Source organism: Sinohyriopsis cumingii, unplaced genomic scaffold, assembly GCF_028554795.1.
Source record: "Sinohyriopsis cumingii isolate HCF-2022 unplaced genomic scaffold, ASM2855479v2 utg001517l, whole genome shotgun sequence".
In the NCBI taxonomy this organism is placed as follows: domain Eukaryota; kingdom Metazoa; phylum Mollusca; class Bivalvia; order Unionida; family Unionidae; genus Sinohyriopsis; species Sinohyriopsis cumingii.
Window position 1 is genome coordinate 580,903 of NW_028316009.1, and position 14,909 is coordinate 595,811.

At 39.0% G+C, this 14,909-nt stretch overlaps 5 non-coding genes and 1 pseudogene across 5 annotated transcripts; all 6 read left to right on the top strand.

The window, feature by feature from the left end:
• Positions 1-977: 977 nt before the first annotated feature.
• Positions 978-1,141, top strand: LOC149772197 (U1 spliceosomal RNA). The gene has a single exon (XR_016417931.1). It is a non-coding gene; the product is annotated as a U1 spliceosomal RNA (small nuclear RNA).
• A 1,485-nt stretch (positions 1,142-2,626) lies between these two features.
• On the top strand, positions 2,627-2,790 carry LOC149772198 (U1 spliceosomal RNA). Its single transcript, XR_016417974.1, has one exon. It is a non-coding gene; the product is annotated as a U1 spliceosomal RNA (small nuclear RNA).
• Positions 2,791-9,853: 7,063 nt separating this feature from the next.
• LOC149772199 (U1 spliceosomal RNA) lies at positions 9,854-10,004 on the top strand (annotated as a pseudogene).
• Positions 10,005-11,456: 1,452 nt separating this feature from the next.
• On the top strand, positions 11,457-11,620 carry LOC149772200 (U1 spliceosomal RNA). The gene has a single exon (XR_016417971.1). It is a non-coding gene; the product is annotated as a U1 spliceosomal RNA (small nuclear RNA).
• A 1,466-nt stretch (positions 11,621-13,086) lies between these two features.
• On the top strand, positions 13,087-13,250 carry LOC149772201 (U1 spliceosomal RNA). The gene has a single exon (XR_016417776.1). It is a non-coding gene; the product is annotated as a U1 spliceosomal RNA (small nuclear RNA).
• A 1,486-nt stretch (positions 13,251-14,736) lies between these two features.
• Positions 14,737-14,900, top strand: LOC149772202 (U1 spliceosomal RNA). Its single transcript, XR_016417891.1, has one exon. It is a non-coding gene; the product is annotated as a U1 spliceosomal RNA (small nuclear RNA).
• Positions 14,901-14,909: the final 9 nt, after the last annotated feature.

Below are 14,909 nucleotides of genomic sequence, written 5' to 3' on the forward strand. Positions count from 1 at the left end.
ACGAAAATCAAGTTTTATTTTCACAGAACTTCTCTGCAGTAGAGAGAGAGAGAGAGAGAGAGAGAGAGAGAGAAACAATATCTTCAAATAACAGGAACAACTTCGTTAATACAGCAAGCTTGTTGTCCTTATCAAAAGCAGTGAAGCTTCATCATAAGTCTCATTGTAGAGATCATCTGCATCCCCAGTTACTTCTGTATCAGCAGCACTTTCAACAATCCAAAGCTTCTAGACTCGGAGTACGGCGAAGCGTAGCTGGCCAATCAGTGGCACAAAGATTTCAAATTTAATAAAACAGAGGAAACAAAAAGTAGTATTCCTTTGACCTGACAAGTCGATTTGCAGTGGTTCATAGCAAAAGAGGTTGATGCACTGCAACCTCAAATTTATACCTGCATTTTTCATTTATGACACCAAGCGATCTTGCCAGTGCAAACACAATCCCTTTCCTTACGTAACAGTTCGGGAAAGCATTGTGTACTAAACAGCTGGATGTGATTGACCATAGTTCTTGCTAGACGACTATTGCTATTTCACTGTCAACTTGCTGTGAAGTAACTATGGGAGGTCAATGGCTGATATCAGTTTCAAGAACAAGACAAGCCCGAAACGCGGAATTGAAAAATGTATCCATATATTTAATTAAAAAACCATAATAGCTGAAAAATACGTACCGTTGCCTCAAGTTAAGAAATTTGCCAGGGGCCAATATACGAAACTATCCCCTGCCGTCCGAGCAAACCTATATAGCATATATCCACCGTAAAAGAAACTGAAATTGCAAATAAAGGACTATTTGAAGACATTTCAGTTACTTTTGTAATGTTGAAACATAAGCTATAAAGTTATTCGGAATACTAAGACATCAGCAGTACCATGGCCCTGAATCGTTTTAATTTATTTTCATTACTTAGAGGCACACTTCCTACTCCAGACACAAATGTCAGTTGATAAACGTCAGTAAACGTCAAGAAATCATACTTACCTGGACCAGGGAGTACCGTGATCAGCTAGGCGGTTTCCCCAGGATGAGGCCTTTCCATTGCACTTAGGTTGGGCTGAAACCTGCGATGACCCCAAATGTGGGTGACTCGGGGTCGCTATTTATTAGTGTGGGGGTCTGCGTTCGCGCTAACCCCTGATAATTCAATTAAAAATAACCAATAATCTCAAGCTTAGGACAAAATTAGTCTGGATGTCTCTGATTAGCACGTGCCAATCGATAATGTTATTATTTCTTACACTGCTCTTTCAAGGGGTGGGTACCCCGGGTGGTCTAAATAGCCCACCATTACGGATCGCGGCCATCTCACCTGTCTGCGTGTGTTTGAGTTTCGGATTTGGCCCATGTGGTTATCAGAGAAAGCTTGCCAGTATGTTATCATGGGTCGGGAGTTCTTTCCGTTCATTTTTCTTCTCCCGGGTTCTTCCTCCACCATTTATATTGCCTGCCATGCATAGCCTATCTTGTGCTGAAAAATGGCATTAAACCCTACAACAAACAACTTTCAAAGAGCCATCTCACAACGAACGTGTGAAATATCTTTGAGTAACAGCGATCCAGCATATTTGTGAGAGAAAGAAAGAAAGAAAGAGAAATAAATGGAAACATGCTTACTGGATTCGACGAAAATCAAGTTTTATTTTCACAGAACTTCTCTGCAGTAGAGAGAGAGAGAGAGAGAGAGAGAGAGAGAGAGAGAGAGAGAGAGAGAGAGAGAAACAATATCTTCAAATAACAGGAACAACTTCGTTAATACAGCAAGCTTGTTGTCCTTATCAAAAGCAGTGACAGCTTCATCATAAGTCTCATTGTAGAGATCATCTGCATCATCAGTTACTTCTGTATCAGCAGCACTTTCAACAATCCAAAGCTTCTAGACTCGGAGTACGGCGAAGCGTAGCTGGCCAATCAGTGGCACAAATATTTCAAATTTAATAAAACAGAGGAAATAAATAGTAGTATTCCTTTGACCTGACAAGTCGATTTGCAGTGGTTCATAGCAAAAGAGGTTGATGCACTGCAACCTCAAATTTATACCTGCATTTTTCATTTATGACACCAAGCGATCTTGCCAGTGCAAACACAATCCCTTTCCTTACGTAACAGTTCGGGAAAGCATTGTGTACTAAACAGCTGGATGTGATTGACCATAGTTCTTGCTAGACGACTATTGCTATTTCACTGTCAACTTGCTGTGAAGTAACTATGGGAGGTCAATGGCTGATATCAGTTTCAAGAACAAGACAAGCCCGAAACGCGGAATTGAAAAATGTATCCATATATTTAATTAAAAAACCATAATAGCTGAAAAATACGCACCGTTGCCTCAAGTTAAGAAATTTGCCAGGGGCCAATATACGAAACTATCCCCTGCCGTCCGAGCAAACCTATATAGCATATATCCACCGTAAAAGAAACTGAAATTGCAAATAAAGGACTATTTGAAGACATTTCAGTTACTTTTGTAATGTTGAAACATAAGCTATAAAGTTATTCGGAATACTAAGACATCAGCAGTACCATGGCCCTGAATCGTTTTAATTTATTTTCATTACTTAGAGGCACACTTCCTACTCCAGACACAAATGTCAGTTGATAAACTTCAGTAAACGTCAAGAAATCATACTTACCTGGACCAGGGAGTACCGTGATCAGCTAGGCGGTTTCCCCAGGATGAGGCCTTTCCATTGCACTTCGATTGGGCTGAAACCTGCGATCACACCAAATGTGGGTGACTCGGGGTCGCTATTTATTAGTGTGGGGGTCTGCGTTCGCGCTAACCCCTGATAATTCAATTAAAAATAACCAATAATCTCAAGCTTAGGAGAAAATTAGTCTGGATGTCTCTGATTAGCACGTGCCAATCGATAATGTTATTATTTCTTACACTGCTCTTTCAAGGGGTGGGTACCCCGGGTGGTCTAAATAGCCCACCATTACGGATCGCGGCCATCTCACCTGTCTGCGTGTGTTTGAGTTTCGGATTTGGCCCATGTGGTTATCAGAGAAAGCTTGCCAGTATGTTATCATGGGTCGGGAGTTCTTTCCGTTCATTTTTCTTCTCCCGGGTTCTTCCTCCACCATTTATATTGCCTGCCATGCATAGCCTATCTTGTGCTGAAAAATGGCATTAAACCCTACAACAAACAACTTTCAAAGAGCCATCTCACAACGAACGTGTGAAATATCTTTGAGTAACAGCGATCCAGCATATTTGTGAGAGAAAGAAAGAAAGAAAGAGAAATAAATGGAAACATGCTTACTGGATTCGACGAAAATCAAGTTTTATTTTCACAGAACTTCTCTGCAGTAGAGAGAGAGAGAGAGAGAGAGAGAGAGAGAGAGAGAAACAATATCTTCAAATAACAGGAACAACTTCGTTAATACAGCAAGCTTGTTGTCCTTATCAAAAGCAGTGACAGCTTCATCATAAGTCTCATTGTAGAGATCATCTGCATCACCAGTTACTTCTGTATCAGCAGCACTTTCAACAATCCAAAGCTTCTAGACTCGGAGTACGGCGAAGCGTAGCTGGCCAATCAGTGGCACAAAGATTTCAAATTTAATAAAACAGAGGAAACAAATAGTAGTATTCCTTTGACCTGACAAGTCGATTTGCAGTGGTTCATAGCAAAAGAGGTTGATGCACTGCAACCTCAAATTTATACCTGCATTTTTCATTTATGACACCAAGCGATCTTGCCAGTGCAAACACAATCCCTTTCCCTACGTAACAGTTCGGGAAAGCATTGTGTACTAAACAGCTGGATGTGATTGACCATAGTTCTTGCTAGACGACTATTGCTATTTCACTGTCAACTTGCTGTGAAGTAACTATGGGAGGTCAATGGCTGATATCAGTTTCAAGAACAAGACAAGCCCGAAACGCGGAATTGAAAAATGTATCCATATATTTAATTAAAAAACCATAATAGCTGAAAAATACGTACCGTTGCCTCAAGTTAAGAAATTTGCCAGGGGCCAATATACGAAACTATCCCCTGCCGTCCGAGCAAACCTATATAGCATATATCCACCGTAAAAGAAACTGAAATTGCAAATAAAGGACTATTTGAAGACATTTCAGTTACTTTTGTAATGTTGAAACATAAGCTATAAAGTTATTCGGAATACTAAGACATCAGCAGTACCATGGCCCTGAATCGTTTTAATTTATTTTCATTACTTAGAGGCACACTTCCTACTCCAGACACAAATGTCAGTTGATAAACGTCAGTAAACGTCAAGAAATCATACTTACCTGGACCAGGGAGTACCGTGATCAGCTAGGCGGTTTCCCCAGGATATCCGGCCAAGACAAAGTAGATCAAAGAATTCTTTTGAAGTGAAAGTTCAAAGTTTACCGCTTTGGAATATGTATCGCCGTGTTGAAATCAACATCTCAAGGTATGTGAATTCGGATGTGTATCTTCGTACACTACGAGTGGAAGGACGAATTTCTCGGGAGGAAGCGCTTCGCAAACTTGAAGCTGCGGGTGTTACTATTTCTGACATCGAAGGTTTATATAGAGAAGGGGAAAATGCCCCATGGAATGCTGTGCTCAAGTCCCAAGAGAAGGCAAAAGGCGTGACCGGTGACGGCATTAAATATATTGCTAACCTAATAATTGACCTCAGAATACACTGGCTGCCCCTGTTTGTCAATGATATTGTTATCAAGGAAGTTCTAAAGGATTATGGGGAGATCCTTGACATAAGCAGAGACAAGACAATTATAAACAAGGACACAATGATTGAAAACGGTACAAGGATAGTGAAACTCCGGACCACAGAATTCGATTGCAGGAATATTCCCCACATCGTGTCGCTTGGCATGTGTGGTATGCTTATAACAATGAAGGGCCGCCCCCCACTTTGCCTGAGATGTCGTCAGTCGGGGCACCTCCGAAAAGACTGCCCAGAGAAAGGTGCTAGCTATGCTTCAGCAGTGAATAATAAAGGACACGTTGCCCAACAACCACCTGCACCAAGCACATCAACCCAAGCAACGACACACGAACCTTTAACACCAGCAGCCCCTGCGTCGACAAACAGCAAACCAATTGATCACCCCACCACCCCCACCCCCTTGGACGCCTCCCACGGGGCGGAAGAGGAAGTAGCGACCCAAACACAAGAGAAAGCAACAGTACCGGATGACAATGATGAAGATGACTCGAATCAACCCAGACCACAAGAAAAAAGAGAATTGTTTGACCTAGATTCGTGTACGTGGCAGGTAGTCACGTCTAAAAGATCAAAAAAGTCTCGTCTTGAGGAGGATTCAAGTATGGATGTGCAAAATTCTTAATTTGGATTACACTACAGTAACTGTGTAATAAAGAAATCGGAACGCTCACGGACAATGAATATAATCAAATGGACCGGGCATATACAAGGACAGTAAAATGGACAATGAATAAGCATAACGGACTAAATATTTCAGGACTTTCCCTGGTTATACGTTCTATTACAGGTTTGTTCTTTTACTTAATCATATTTTTTCATTCTCTTCAAATGTACAATATCCTTCATATCATCCTTATCTATTTCATAGCACATACAACATTTGTAGATTTTTATCTATTTTCTTCAACCATATTTTATCCCTTAATTACATTTCCTCCCTTATTATGTTATCGTTCAGCAAGTCATTTCTGGTTTCCAATAGTATTACCTTATACAACGGACTCTACCCGTCTCGAGTTCAGATTGATTCACTTGATACACCTAGAGTCCCACATACATTAACGATTTTGAACCTATTCTGGACTTGTCATACCAATAACAAGCAACCCATGAGTAAAATTAATATCCTTACATTAAATGTCAATGGCCTTCGAACCAACACGGATCAAAAACTATACGAGATTAGAAACTTGGTATCTTCGCATCACATCGACCTTGTATTCCTACAAGAAACCCACGTGGAGAAAAGAACCCTTACTTCAAAAATTCAAGATAAATTGCAATGTTATTATGCCATATGGAGTTTTGGCTCGAATCTTTCATCTGGAGTTGCTATCATTAATTTTAATCCTAACATACGTTTTTTAAAATATGAAACGGATTTTGACGGTAGAATAATATGTGCTGACTTTCAATTTAATGATATACCATATCGTGCCATAAATATATATGCCCCCATCCCTGATTCGGAGAAAAGTGAATTTTTTACTTCATTGTTCACATATTTAACGGGACAACATAATCTCATTCTTGCTGGAGATTTCAATTGTGTCACTAACTCCAACCTTGACCGAGTAGGTAATCTAACCAATTACAGCGAAAAGTCCGTCCAAACATTGAAATCGCTTATATCCAACTTTAAACTAATTGACACATTTCGCAAACTGAACCCCTCGGCAAAATTGTACACATGGTATCGAAACACACTAGACCCCTCATTACCACTGTTAGCAAGCAGACTTGATCGACTGTATGTTTCTAAAAACATAGCAAATTTCATCATTAATTCGACAATCGTTAACTTCGCTCAGTCCGACCACGATGCAGTAACTTTAAGTATAGCATGTAACTCATCAATATCATATGGTACCGGTTACTGGAAATGCAATAACTCGCACTTAAACCATAACACATTAAAAACTCTCATTACGGACCTAATTAAGAGAGAACTAAGATATCATAACATCACCCTAGAATATTGGGATGAGCTAAAACTCAAACTTAAAGAAGAAATCATTCGATATTCCAAACAACTTTCGAAAATTAAAAACTCTGCAATTAAATCATTGAAGAAAGACTACCAATATCTAAGACAGAAATATGATTTAACCAATAATGAAGAACTTCTCTTTCAAATACAAGAACTCCGAATGTCTATCAAGGAATTACAAAATGAAAAATATATAGGATCAGTCATTAGGAGCAAAGCGAAAATTTTAGATAATAACGAAAGACCGAGCCAATTCTTTTTTCAATTAGAAAATAAAAAGGGTTCCCAGAAAACTATCACTGAAATTGAGTATAATAATGTGACTCATAACTCAAGTGTTGATATCTTAAACTGTTTTAAAAAGTTTTATTCAAATCTTTTTACCACAGAATTGATTGATGAAGAATTATTTAAAGAATTTCTAACTGGATTACCTCAGTTAAAGGCTGAAGATAACCAATTCCTTACCGGACCAATTACTAAAGTAGAAATTTGGAAATCTTTAAATATGATGGAGCCAAATAAATCACCTGGACCCGATGGTCTCACAAAAGAGTTTTATGTCACGTTTTTTGAATGTTTAGGCGACACATTAGTCCGTTTATATAATTTGATCTTTGAATCAAACACTTTGTCTGATTCACAAAAACTATCTTATATTACGTTATTATGTAAGGATCCTGAAAATTCAAATAATATGAAAAATTGGAGACCTATCTCCCTATTAAATTTAGACTATAAAATTCTATCCAAAGTTATTGCTAATCGACTTGGAAATGTCATGTCCAAAATAATACACATGGATCAAACATGTGGAGTTAAAGGTCGATCTATTTTTGATAATGGTCACCTTATACGAAACATCTGTGACTACATCGAACAAAAAGAATTATCATGTGCATTTATTTCCTTAGATCAAGAAAAGGCATTTGATAGGGTAAATTATCAATTTATGTTAAAAACATTAGAATCTTTCGGGTTTGATCCTGACTTTATTAAATGGATTTCAATTTTCTACACTGATATTAGTTCATCAGTTATAGTCAATAATTTTATTTCGGACCCCTTTTTAATCTCAAGAGGAGTCCGTCAAGGTTGCAGTCTTTCCCCCCTTTTATATGTAATAGTGTACGAGCCTTTTGCAATCAAAATTCGAAACGACCCAGAAATTATAGGTGTTAAGGTGCCAGGTGCAACAGAAGCCTGTAAGATCTCCCTTTTCGCGGACGATAGTACAGGCTTCTGTTGCACGGACAAATCGATCGAACGGTATTTATTTTGGTCTCGCATGTACGATCGCGCTTCCGGTGCTAAGGTAAATTATAGCAAATCAAACGGTATGTTCATGGGTAAATGGCGGAACCGCAGTGATCACCCCTTTGGCATTTCCTGGATCGACAAACAAAAAATTGTAGGGTTTCATTTTGGCAACGATTTAAGTCATGATGATCACTGGAACAAAAATGTTACTAAACTTACGAATACACTATTACTATGGAAACGTAGAAATTTACCTCTCATTTCTAAATCCCATGTTATTAATCTTTTAGCTTATAGCAAAATTTGGTATACTGCAACCGTGACTGATCTACCTAAACATTATGAAATTTTAATAAATAGGAATATCTTCACATTTTTGTGGAATTCTAAATTCGAACCTCTCGCTAGAGCTGTATGCATCAATCCCCTTTACGACGGAGGTTTAAACATCACCCATTTGAGATGTAAAATCCAAGCAATACGTATACAGCATATACAAAAATTACTCGACGATGAATATTCAGCCAAATGGAAAGATTTTGCAAGGTATTGGATCGGTTTACAACTAAGGTCTTTCAACCCTAATTTGGCGCTTAATAAATTTACTCATACGCTATATGTTCCTAAATTCTATCAAAAGTGCATGACCATTTTCAAAACATTTCATGAAAATAATCCTAGTCTCAAATTTGGTCTAGTCCCCACAAAATATTTCTACCAACGACAATTACAAAGCTATGTTCTTGAACCTAAAATAACCAAATTATACGATTTAAATTTCGGAAACATTTGGAAAAATTTGCATAATAAAATTTTAGACCCCATCACTAGAGATGTGTGTTTCAAAACAATACATGATATTTTGCCCGTTAACTACAACATGTTCTTAAAGAAGATTTCCAAATCTAAGTTATGCGCTTTTTGCGGTGACATTGAAACGACTGATCATTTATTTTTCGAATGCAAATTAATACTCCCCTTACAACAGCTCATTATCAAATGGTTAAAAAAACTTTCCAGAAACTCCTTCAATACCTTTTATACTTTCCTTAAATTCGGTCTTATCCCGAATGGGGCCTCGTTCCCGGAACCTGAATTCGAGGACTTGTGCCTTTTATTATGCGCTGAATATAAATATGCTATATGGATTAAACGTATACGAGCATATTATTATAAAGAAGTGGTAACCAGTAACACCTTGTTATCCTTCTTTCTCTCCCGATTAAAATGCAGAATCAGAACTGACTTTTCCAGGCTTAACTTGGTTCATTTTATAGATAAATGGTGTTTAGCTGGATTATTCTGTTCTCTCTTCAATTTTGAATTAGTAATAGACATAAGTCTAGAATAATACTACATTCCTTCCCTTTTGGATAAATCCAATTATATATAATTTTACGATTTCTCCTTAGCTCTCACTACACAGTCACCATGTTTTAATCCACGTCTGCCGGCCTACACGTTAATTTAAGAATATCTCAAGCAGCACGTGCTAACATTCTCTGTTTTATTGCACGAACTTTTACAGCACTTCACTGGTCTATCAAATTTACATGAGGTATAGTACTTGCATCACCTTAAATACACTTTGCATTTTTAAGAATACAGTTTCTCTAATATTAGAATTTTATAATTTGCAATATTTAAACTTCTGTATGAGATTATTATACGTTTCGCAAACTAGATGTTACAAATTTACAATAGAAATTGCATACAATCATATTATGTATAACTTTGTCGCTTGTGAGCTATGCGCTTTACAATATATGTACATTTGTGTGTATACAAGAGCATGGATGGACAGTGAGTGTGCACATCTACGTGTATTTATGAGTTTGTGTGCTAAGGCGTGTATGGGGTGAAGATGGGAGTGTCGTTTTCGCTTGTACATTTTAACATGTAAATATTGAATAAAGATTTTAGGAAAAAAAAAAAAGGTTTCCCCAGGATGAGGCCTTTCCATTGCACTTCGGTTGGGCTGAAACCTGCGATCTCCCCAAATGTGGGTGACTCGGGGTCGCTATTTATTAGTGTGGGGGTCTGCGTTCGCGCTAACCCCTGATAACTCAATTAAAAATAACCAATAATCTCAAGCTTAGGACAAAATTAGTCTGGATGTCTCTGATTAGCACGTGCCAATCGATAATGTTATTATTTCTTACACTGCTCTTTCAAGGGGTGGGTACCCCGGGTGGTCTAAATAGCCCACCATTACGGATCGCGGCCATCTCACCTGTCTGCGTGTGTTTGAGTTTCGGATTTGGCCCATGTGGTTATCAGAGAAAGCTTGCCAGTATGTTATCATGGGTCGGGAGTTCTTTCCGTTCATTTTTCTTCTCCCGGGTTCTTCCTCCACCATTTATATTGCCTGCCATGCATAGCCTATCTTGTGCTGAAAAATGGCATTAAACCCTACAACAAACAACTTTCAAAGAGCCATCTCACAACGAACGTGTGAAATATCTTTGAGTAACACCGATCCAGCATATTTGTGAGAGAAAGAAAGAAAGAAAGAGAAATAAATGGAAACATCCTTACTGGATTCGACGAAAATCAAGTTTTATTTTCACAGAACTTCTCTGCAGTAGAGAGAGAGAGAGAGAGAGAGAAACAATATCTTCAAATAACAGGAACAACTTCGTTAATACAGCAAGCTTGTTGTCCTTATCAAAAGCAGTGAAGCTTCATCATAAGTCTCATTGTAGAGATCATCTGCATCCCCAGTTACTTCTGTATCAGCAGCACTTTCAACAATCCAAAGCTTCTAGACTCGGAGTACGGCGAAGCGTAGCTGGCCAATCAGTGGCACAAAGATTTCAAATTTAATAAAACAGAGGAAACAAAAAGTAGTATTCCTTTGACCTGACAAGTCGATTTGCAGTGGTTCATAGCAAAAGAGGTTGATGCACTGCAACCTCAAATTTATACCTGCATTTTTCATTTATGACACCAAGCGATCTTGCCAGTGCAAACACAATCCCTTTCCTTACGTAACAGTTCGGGAAAGCATTGTGTACTAAACAGCTGGATGTGATTGACCATAGTTCTTGCTAGACGCCTATTGCTATTTCACTGTCAACTTGCTGTGAAGTAACTATGGGAGGTCAATGGCTGATATCAGTTTCAAGAACAAGACAAGCCCGAAACGCGGAATTGAAAAATGTATCCATATATTTAATTAAAAAACCATAATAGCTGAAAAATACGTACCGTTGCCTCAAGTTAAGAAATTTGCCAGGGGCCAATATACGAAACTATCCCCTGCCGTCCGAGCAAACCTATATAGCATATATCCACCGTAAAAGAAACTGAAATTGCAAATAAAGGACTATTTGAAGACATTTCAGTTACTTTTGTAATGTTGAAACATAAGCTATAAAGTTATTCGGAATACTAAGACATCAGCAGTACCATGGCCCTGAATCGTTTTAATTTATTTTCATTACTTAGAGGCACACTTCCTACTCCAGACACAAATGTCAGTTGATAAACGTCAGTAAACGTCAAGAAATCATACTTACCTGGACCAGGGAGTACCGTGATCAGCTAGGCGATTTCCCCAGGATGAGGCCTTTCCATTGCACTTCGGTTGGGCTGAAACCTGCGATCACCCCAAATGTGGGTGACTCAGGGTCGCTATTTATTAGTGTGGGGGTCTGCGTTCGCGCTAACCCCTGATAATTCAATTAAAAATAACCAATAATCTCAAGCTTAGGACAAAATTAGTCTGGATGTCTCTGATTAGCACGTGCCAATCGATAATGTTATTATTTCTTACACTGCTCTTTCAAGGGGTGGGTACCCCGGGTGGTCTAAATAGCCCACCATTACGGATCGCGGCCATCTTACCTGTCTGCGTGTGTTTGAGTTTCGGATTTGGCCCATGTGGTTATCAGAGAAAGCTTGCCAGTATGTTATCATGGGTCGGGAGTTCTTTCCGTTCATTTTTCTTCTCCCGGGTTCTTCCTCCACCATTTATATTGCCTGCCATGCATAGCCTATCTTGTGCTGAAAAATGGCATTAAACCCTACAACAAACAACTTTCAAAGAGCCATCTCACAACGAACGTGTGAAATATCTTTGAGTAACAGCGATCCAGCATATTTGTGAGAGAAAGAAAGAAAGAAAGAGAAATAAATGGAAACATGCTTACTGGATTCGACGAAAATCAAGTTTTATTTTCACAGAACTTCTCTGCAGTAGAGAGAGAGAGAGAGAGAGAGAGAGAGAGAGAGAGAAACAATATCTTCAAATAACAGGAACAACTTCGTTAATACAGCAAGCTTGTTGTCCTTATCAAAAGCAGTGAAGCTTCATCATAAGTCTCATTGTAGAGATCATCTGCATCACCAGTTACTTCTGTATCAGCAGCACTTTCAACAATCCAAAGCTTCTAGACTCGGAGTACGGCGAAGCGTAGCTGGCCAATCAGTGGCACAAAGATTTCAAATTTAATAAAACAGAGGAAACAAATAGTAGTATTCCTTTGACCTGACAAGTCGATTTGCAGTGGTTCATAGCAAAAGAGGTTGATGCACTGCAACCTCAAATTTATACCTGCATTTTTCATTTATGACACCAAGCGATCTTGCCAGTAAACACACAATCCCTTTCCCTACGTAACAGTTCGGGAAAGCATTGTGTACTAAACAGCTGGATGTGATTGACCATAGTTCTTGCTAGACGACTATTGCTATTTCACTGTCAACTTGCTGTGAAGTAACTATGGGAGGTCAATGGCTGATATCAGTTTCAAGAACAAGACAAGCCCGAAACGCGGAATTGAAAAATGTATCCATATATTTAATTAAAAAACCATAATAGCTGAAAAATACGCACCGTTGCCTCAAGTTAAGAAATTTGCCAGGGGCCAATATACGAAACTATCCCCTGCCGTCCGAGCAAGCCTATATAGCATATATCCACCGTAAAAGAAACTGAAATTGCAAATAAAGGACTATTTGAAGACATTTCAGTTACTTTTGTAATGTTGAAACATAAACTATAAAGTTATTCGGAATACTAAGACATCAGCAGTACCATGGCCCTGAATCGTTTTAATTTATTTTCATTACTTAGAGGCACACTTCCTACTCCAGACACAAATGTCAGTTGATAAACGTCAGTAAACGTCAAGAAATCATACTTACCTGGACCAGGGAGTACCGTGATCAGCTAGGCGGTTTCCCCAGGATGAGGCCTTTCCATTGCACTTCGGTTGGGCTGAAACCTGCGATCACCCCAAATGTGGGTGACTCGGGGTCGTTATTTATTAGTGTGGGGGTCTGCGTTCGCGCTAACCCCTGATAATTCAATTAAAAATAACCAATAATCTCAAGCTTATGACAAAATTAGTCTGGATGTCTCTGATTAGCACGTGCCAATCGATAATGTTATTATTTCTTACACTGCTCTTTCAAGGGGTGGGTACCCCGGGTGGTCTAAATAGCCCACCATTACGGATCGCGGCCATCTCACCTGTCTGCGTGTGTTTGAGTTTCGGATTTGGCCCATGTGGTTATCAGAGAAAGCTTGCCAGTATGTTATCATGGGTCGGGAGTTCTTTCCGTTCATTTTTCTTCTCCCGGGTTCTTCCTCCACCATTTATATTGCCTGCCATGCATAGCCTATCTTGTGCTGAAAAATGGCATTAAACCCTACAACAAACAACTTTCAAAGAGCCATCTCACAACGAACGTGTGAAATATCTTTGAGTAACAGCGATCCAGCATATTTGTGAGAGAAAGAAAGAAAGAAAGAGAAATAAATGGAAACATGCTTACTGGATTCGACGAAAATCAAGTTTTATTTTCACAGAACTTCTCTGCAGTAGAGAGAGAGAGAGAGAGAGAGAGAGAGAGAGAGAGAGAGAGAGAGAGAGAGAGAGAAACAATATCTTCAAATAACAGGAACAACTTCGTTAATACAGCAAGCTTGTTGTCCTTATCAAAAGCAGTGAAGCTTCATCATAAGTCTCATTGTAGAGATCATCTGCATCACCAGTTACTTCTGTATCAGCAGCACTTTCAACAATCCAAAGCTTCTAGACTCGGAGTACGGCGAAGCGTAGCTGGCCAATCAGTGGCACAAAGATTTCAAATTTAATAAAACAGAGGAAACAAAAAGTAGTATTCCTTTGACCTGACAAGTCGATTTGCAGTGGTTCATAGCAAAAGAGGTTGATGCACTGCAACCTCAAATTTATACCTGCATTTTTCATTTATGACACCAAGCGATCTTGCCAGTGCAAACACAATCCCTTTCCTTACGTAACAGTTCGGGAAAGCATTGTGTACTAAACAGCTGGATGTGATTGACCATAGTTCTTGCTAGACGACTATTGCTATTTCACTGTCAACTTGCTGTGAAGTAACTATGGGAGGTCAATGGCTGATATCAGTTTCAAGAACAAGACAAGCCCGAAACGCGGAATTGAAAAATGTATCCATATATTTAATTAAAAAACCATAATAGCTGAAAAATACGCACCGTTGCCTCAAGTTAAGAAATTTGCCAGGGGCCAATATACGAAACTATCCCCTGCCGTCCGAGCAAACCTATATAGCATATATCCACCGTAAAAGAAACTGAAATTGCAAATAAAGGACTATTTGAAGACATTTCAGTTACTTTTGTAATGTTGAAACATAAGCTATAAAGTTATTCGGAATACTAAGACATCAGCAGTACCATGGCCCTGAATCGTTTTAATTTATTTTCATTACTTAGAGGCACACTTCCTACTCCAGACACAAATGTCAGTTGATAAACGTCAGTAAACGTCAAGAAATCATACTTACCTGGACCAGGGAGTACCGTGATCAGCTAGGCGGTTTCCCCAGGATGAGGCCTTTCCATTGTACTTCGGTTGGGCTGAAACCTGCGATCACCCCAAATGTGGGTGACTCGGGGTCGTTATTTATTAGTGTGGGGGTCTGCGTTCGCGCTAACCCCTGATAATTCAA